This window comes from Aulonocara sp. 'chitande type north' Nkhata Bay, linkage group LG17, assembly GCF_057382095.1.
Source record: "Aulonocara sp. 'chitande type north' Nkhata Bay isolate Kocher_YH1m ecotype deep benthic linkage group LG17, A_spYH_male_GT1.1, whole genome shotgun sequence".
NCBI classification, from domain to species: Eukaryota; Metazoa; Chordata; class Actinopteri; order Cichliformes; family Cichlidae; genus Aulonocara; species Aulonocara sp. 'chitande type north' Nkhata Bay.
Window position 1 is genome coordinate 3,314,971 of NC_141360.1, and position 6,322 is coordinate 3,321,292.

Consider the following 6,322-nt stretch of genomic DNA (forward strand, 5'->3'; position numbering starts at 1 on the left):
GTTGAAATTTGTAAAGAAAAAAGTAAAAATGTAATCATTAGCTGTATATACAGAGCTCCAGGTAGTAGTATTGAGACATTTAAAGACTGGATAGAAGAAACATTTATTGAAATAGCTCGCAAAAAAGTTTTCATTTGTGGAGACTTCAATATTGATTTGCTAAACCCAAATAAACATAAAACCACTGAGGAATTTATAAACACAATGCACTGTATGAATCTATTCCCTAAAATTACTAGACCTACCAGGATTACATCACATTGTGCAACTCTCATAGACAACATTTTTGCAAATGACATTGAAAATAAGACTGTAAGTGGACTCCTGATTAACGACATAAGTGACCATCTTCCAATTTTTACAATCTATGATAGGAATTACAAGATCAATAAAATGGACAGTAAAAAAGAGTACAGACGAGTAAGAACAGAAGAAAGAATGAATGCATTTAAAAAAGATTTATTGAAGGAAAACTGGGGTGAAGTATATCAGGAACAGGACGTTAATAGTGCTTATAATAAATTCCTTAGAATATTTACATTACTGTACAATACCAACTGTCCAATAAAGCAATATAGTAGGAAACAGAAATATATGGACTGTCCATGGATAACAAAAGGTCTGCAAAATGCATGTATAAAGAAAAATGCTCTATACAGAGAGTTCTTAAGAACGAGAACTAAAGATGCTGAAATCAGATACAAAAGATATAAAAATAGGTTAACTAATATACTTAGATTTAGTAAAAAGGAATACTATAAGAAGCAATTAGATATAAATAGAAATAATAATAAAAGATTATGGGAAATCCTGAACAGTGTTATAAAATGTGGGACTGGACAAAAGAACTATCCCAAGTACACTGAAAAAAAGGGACTGGCCATCTCTTGGATTTATGTAAGCATCTTGCATGTATTTAACACAATTGCCTCATGTTTTAAAGATAAATGTAACTATATAGTGTAAAAACTACATGATATGCAGAAAGGGTGTATTAAATTGTTTATATCATGTTCAGGTGAAGTAAGTCAATAAGATAGCAACGTTAAATCTCGTGAAACCACGCGTGATTTCATCTCGCGGGCTTTGGATCGTGGTTTAAAAAATGCATCCATCTCAGTCAAGTCGAGCAGCCAACTCTACGTTTTTTGGTATGTCTTGATTTTTTGAATTAATATTTACCATATTTCAGCCAAATGTAGTTAAACGTCTAAAGTGCCGCCATGTAACATGCTAAAAAAAGAGCCGTTAGCTTATTTGCTGTTTTATCTGTTGTCAAAGAATTGGCGCTTTTTCATTTGAATTTGTCTTTGGCACAAGAGCCGTAATATCACATTAAACCTAATTACGAGGCACTCATAACATAATTTGGTTTTCTGTGTGAATAGATTTGTCAACTGACTCTTCAGTTACATTGTGTATTTACTGCACCGTGGTGTTAGTGAGATTTTGGACATTGAACAGCTTTAGCTAATATCATCAGCGGCATTATGCTAGCTTACATCCCTACCCCTCCTGCCCTCACCTGCTGTCCTTTTGTTTTTGTTTTTGTTTTTGTTGATGCACATTGAGAGACCACATCTATTCTGCATTTCACCAGGAGTCAGCTGATGGATTGTGGGTTCAAGGTGTTATGGTAAGAAAGTATATTCTATTTTCGCTTAAGGTTTCTGTAACTTAATTATAATAGGTTTTTTATAATTATTAGGTGCATGCATACTCAAATAGACCACCCTATTAATACAACTGAGAAATCCAAAATCTGCCATAGGTTTAACTTATACCTGTATGTATTGTCAGAAAGGTGATTACTGGACTCACATTAATGCACACTTGAACTAAAATGAGGTTGTAACTTGTGGGTTCTTGGGTTGCAAATCAGAAATAAACATTTTTTTAATCCCATAAGATCTGGAAACACAGTTTTTATTCAACAAAACATTACTGATTATTAACCAAGCACAGTGCCTGCTGTTATTTCAAAATAATTTTATGTCATTTCAGATGAAATGCAGCATTCCAGTGCATCCCAACCATGCCTTTACAGTCAAGGTTTCTGACGGAGCTGAGTTTCTCTCTGACAGTCTGCTGAAAGTGTTTGCAAAGTGATCGGGGGAACAGGGCACAAAGCTAAAGGATGTAGCTGCCATGATGACAGTAAGAACTTTAAAATTCTTTAACTACAAAGTGTATATGTATTGCATTAGGTCAGTAAAAGATTTTTATGCTGCATCCATTGAAACAGTCAACTATTACCTGTGAGTACTGATTCCACCGAAAGGATGCCATAATTTTCGTCATGCATTTACTGGCCCACTGAGAAAAATTGATCTTTTTAAAAAAATAAATGTTCTGGAAACTATATATCCATAAAGTTGATGTCAAACAGGAACTTTTGATATTGCTTTGTAGATGCTGGTGTTGCATGTTGACTGGTTTAAGTTTTGGTCTGGGATCATTTTCTTCTGTGCTACTGAAAAGTTCACAAATCTCTGTTTTCTTTGTTATAATACTTTAGGATGACATTAATGCTCAAAGGGAGTCTCATCAAAGTGCTCCGCATCTGTGTGAAAGACAATTGCAACATCTTGGTGCAGGAGTTCATGGTGTTTTATGAGTAGATTGTGGCTTTGCAACATTTAAAAATGCATTTAGTTATCCACTTGATCCTCATTGGACCAGTTAGGACCAGTAGTCCTCTTTAATAATTTGAAGTTCACATGAGGCCTGGTAGTGAACTCAGCCGCCGGCCCTTGAGGCCCCACCCCTGTATTAGGGGTCACATCAGTGTGAAAAAACTTTAAATTTGTCATTCTAGTGAACAAAGGAAAATCCCACCAATATTTACATTAGCTTTTGTTTGAAAAAAAAAAAAAGACCAACAGCTAACCAAATTGTGGGGCTGAAAGTCTAAATTCTAACATCTTCTGAGTGACAAAACCTGGATTTCTGATGGGCCGGTGTCTTTCTAAGAAAAACTAATGTAAAGCATTTGAAATTATGTTTTTCACCCTCTCTTAGAAACTCTGTTAGACCATGAATGGCAGCATGGCAGGCCACTCTTTGGCTATAGCTATTTACTATGTTGCTTGCATTGGTTTAAATTACTCTAACATTAGAACTGGTAGATTCAAAAGAGATGAGTTTAAAAAGGAATCTTAAAGAAATGTTTTGTTTTTAACCAGGACTTGACTGAGGGCCACTGCACAGATTGAGAAAACCACAATGAACATCTGTCTCCAGAGGATGCACCAGGCAATGACTTTTCTGACGTTGGCATCATCATCGAGGGTATAGTAGTTCTTCAAGATCTGGATAACGTGACCTTTGCAGTAGCCATGCTGTTTGGACCTTTTTTATTCCTTCAATATGAGTTACCCATCACAACTCTGCTACACTTTTGAGGTGATTCAAAGGGTGGTAATGGAGTTGGAAGCAACTCAGCTCTCAAGAAAAGCTCACAACTAAGACAAAACTGCTCCTGCAACGAAGCTCACTGTTATGCATGTGAGGTGACCAGCTCTAGGTGAGAAGACATTTAAATCTCACACTTGTTCTGCTGCATTTTTGAAGCTCAATTCCAGGAACAGATCGCAGGGTTCATTTTTATATACACTGCAACTGCCATGAGGACGAGCCGTTTTTTTGTTGTTGTTGTTGTTTGTTTTTCCTTTTGCTCTGTACAAGTTCTCTGTCTGTTTGGCAGCATTTTTAAATTTCTCTTTGTATTTTTTCTTTCTTTTACTAGTGAAGAGATGTAGCATGAACAGTTATGCAGTCTAAATATCCCATATGGGTCGTGTGAAATGGTATTTTCAGTTTCATTCAGTTGAAGTAAGGAACGTTGAATATTTCTAAGCTTGCTGTTTTGAACCAAGATGTCACAGTATGATCAGTGCTGTAATTTTTGACAGTCACTGTATCAATGTTATTTTTGCATCTCTTGAATAAAGGTTTTGACCTGCAAGTGCTAATTTCTTTAGTTATTGGGGTAAAATGGGTAATGTTAATAGGAAGGTGTTTGCCAATTCAGTAACCTAATTTAATGTTAATGGAAACTAACATTACCTCAAATTGTTTAGTTATAATTGTTGTTTAACTGAATCTTGACGTCAGAGGCCTTAAATAGAATGTTTTGTATTGTTCTTTCCCAACATTTTTCAAAAGAAACAGTCTAATTTCTTTGCTGTGATTGATTCCAGAGAACACGGAAGAACTGACATTATTTAACTGTTGGTTTATATAGATTCAGTAGAGGAGTAATGTCAGTTTAATTCTTTACCTACTGTCAATGCAGTGAAATTAGACATTTTGTTTTGAAAGGTTACTGGTGGATGCCAGCAACCATCTTGGAAGAGAACAATATAATCTGTTATAAGGCCTCCATTTGAAAATTGTGTATTTGATACTAGAATATAATAGCAAAATGTAATTTGAAGATAACATGTAGTATTTAAGTGACCAAGTAGTATTGGGTAAAAGTTATTGAATGGTGTTGGGATAAAGTGAGAAAATTGTGAAGGATTAAAATATTTCAAGAGCTCAAATTACTTCATCAAAACATGTTTAAGTCACATTTTATCAACACAAATTGCACAGGTTTATTGAACATGAATAAATTGTGTTAATTTAACTCAATTGTTTAAGTTGCTGCCAAAGCAAAACATCTGTGTGCAACAAATGTCCACCATTGAATTAAGTAAATCCAACAACATATTTTTTTCAGTGTATTTCATTTGTAATGACCATGAAGAATACAATATGGATGTTGTGGCAAATAGTCTCAATGAATTCTTTGTAACTGCTGGACCAAATTTAGCAAGAACAATCACTCATCCTGGGAAAGCACAGGAAAAACCCGATACACTGATTGACAGAAATCCATATTCTATGTTTCTCACAGCCGTTGATGAAAATGAAGTTCTTGAAATTGTCAAAAAATGTAAAAATCACAAATCTTTGGATTGTAATGATATTGATATGATAGTGGTTAAAAGAGTCATTGAGGCTATTATAAAACCATTTACATACATCTGTAATTTATCATTTCAAACTGGTCGATTTCCAGACAGAATGAAAATAGCAAAAGTTATACCTCTATACAAATCTGGAAACAAACACCATTTCACAAACTACAGGCCTGTCTCTTTACTACCTCAATTCTCAAAAGTTCTTGAAAAACTGTTTAAAAACAGACTGGAAAAATTTATAGATAAACATAAACTACTCACTGAGAGTCAGTACGGATTCAGATCAAGCAGATCAACATCATCGGCACTATTAGATTCAATAGAATACATCACAAATTCCATAGACAAAAAGCAATATGTGGCTGGGTTATTCATAGACTTGACAAAGGCATTTGACACTATAGATCATGATATATTAATAAGAAAACTGGAACGTTATGGTGTCAGAGGGGTAGTTTTAGATTGGGTCCGGAGTTATTTAAGTGACAGAAAGCAGTTTGTGAAAATAAATGGTGGTTGCTCCTTATGTATGGACATTGCTTGTGGTGTACCCCAAGGGTCAGTTTTGGGTCCAAAATTCTTCAACTTGTACATTAACGACATCTGTAAAGTGTCCAAAGTATTAAAAATGGTTCTCTTTGCTGACGATACAAACATTTTTTGCTCTGGTGATGATCTGCAGAATTTATTGGAGGATATGACTAATGAAATAAGTAAAGTGAAGTTCTGGCTTGATAAAAACAAATTATCATTAAATTTGAATAAATCTAAACTTATGTTATTTGGAAATAGTAGTTTAAATACAAATGCAAAGATTCAAATAAATGGTGTTGATATTGAAAGAGTCAGTGAAAATAAATTTCTGGGGGTAATAATAGATGAAAAACTTAACTGGAGAGCTCACGTAAGATATATTCATTCCAAAGTATCACGAAGCATTGCAGTACTAAACAAGGCAAAACAGGTATTCGACAGAACATCACTTCATATTCTCTACTGTTCACTGGTTTCACCATACTTAAGCTATTGTGCAGAGGTCTGGGGCAATAACTATAAAACCACATTACATTCACTTTTTACTCTTCAAAAGAAAGCAATTCGAATCATCCACAATGCAGGTTATAGGGAACATACAAACTCACTATTTTTGCAGTCTGAAATATTGAAAATTGACGATACAGTGAAATTCCAAACAGCACAAATTCTATTCAAAGCAAAAAATAAAGAACTGCCAGGTAATATTCAGAGTATGTTTTTTTTGAAAGAAGGAAGTTATAATTTAAGGGGTTTTTGTAACTTCAAAACAATGAAGGTACGTACTACAAGAAAAGGCTTTTGTGTTTCTGTTCAAG

General features: G+C 34.4%; 1 long non-coding RNA gene across 1 annotated transcript; it reads left to right on the top strand.

Annotated features, from left to right (window-relative positions):
* Positions 1 to 1,163: 1,163 nt before the first annotated feature.
* LOC147309464 (uncharacterized) lies at positions 1,164 to 3,967 on the top strand. Its single transcript, XR_015125718.1, has 4 exons — positions 1,164 to 1,636; positions 2,005 to 2,157; positions 2,519 to 2,606; positions 3,186 to 3,967. It is a non-coding gene; the product is annotated as an uncharacterized LOC147309464 (long non-coding RNA).
* Positions 3,968 to 6,322: the final 2,355 nt, after the last annotated feature.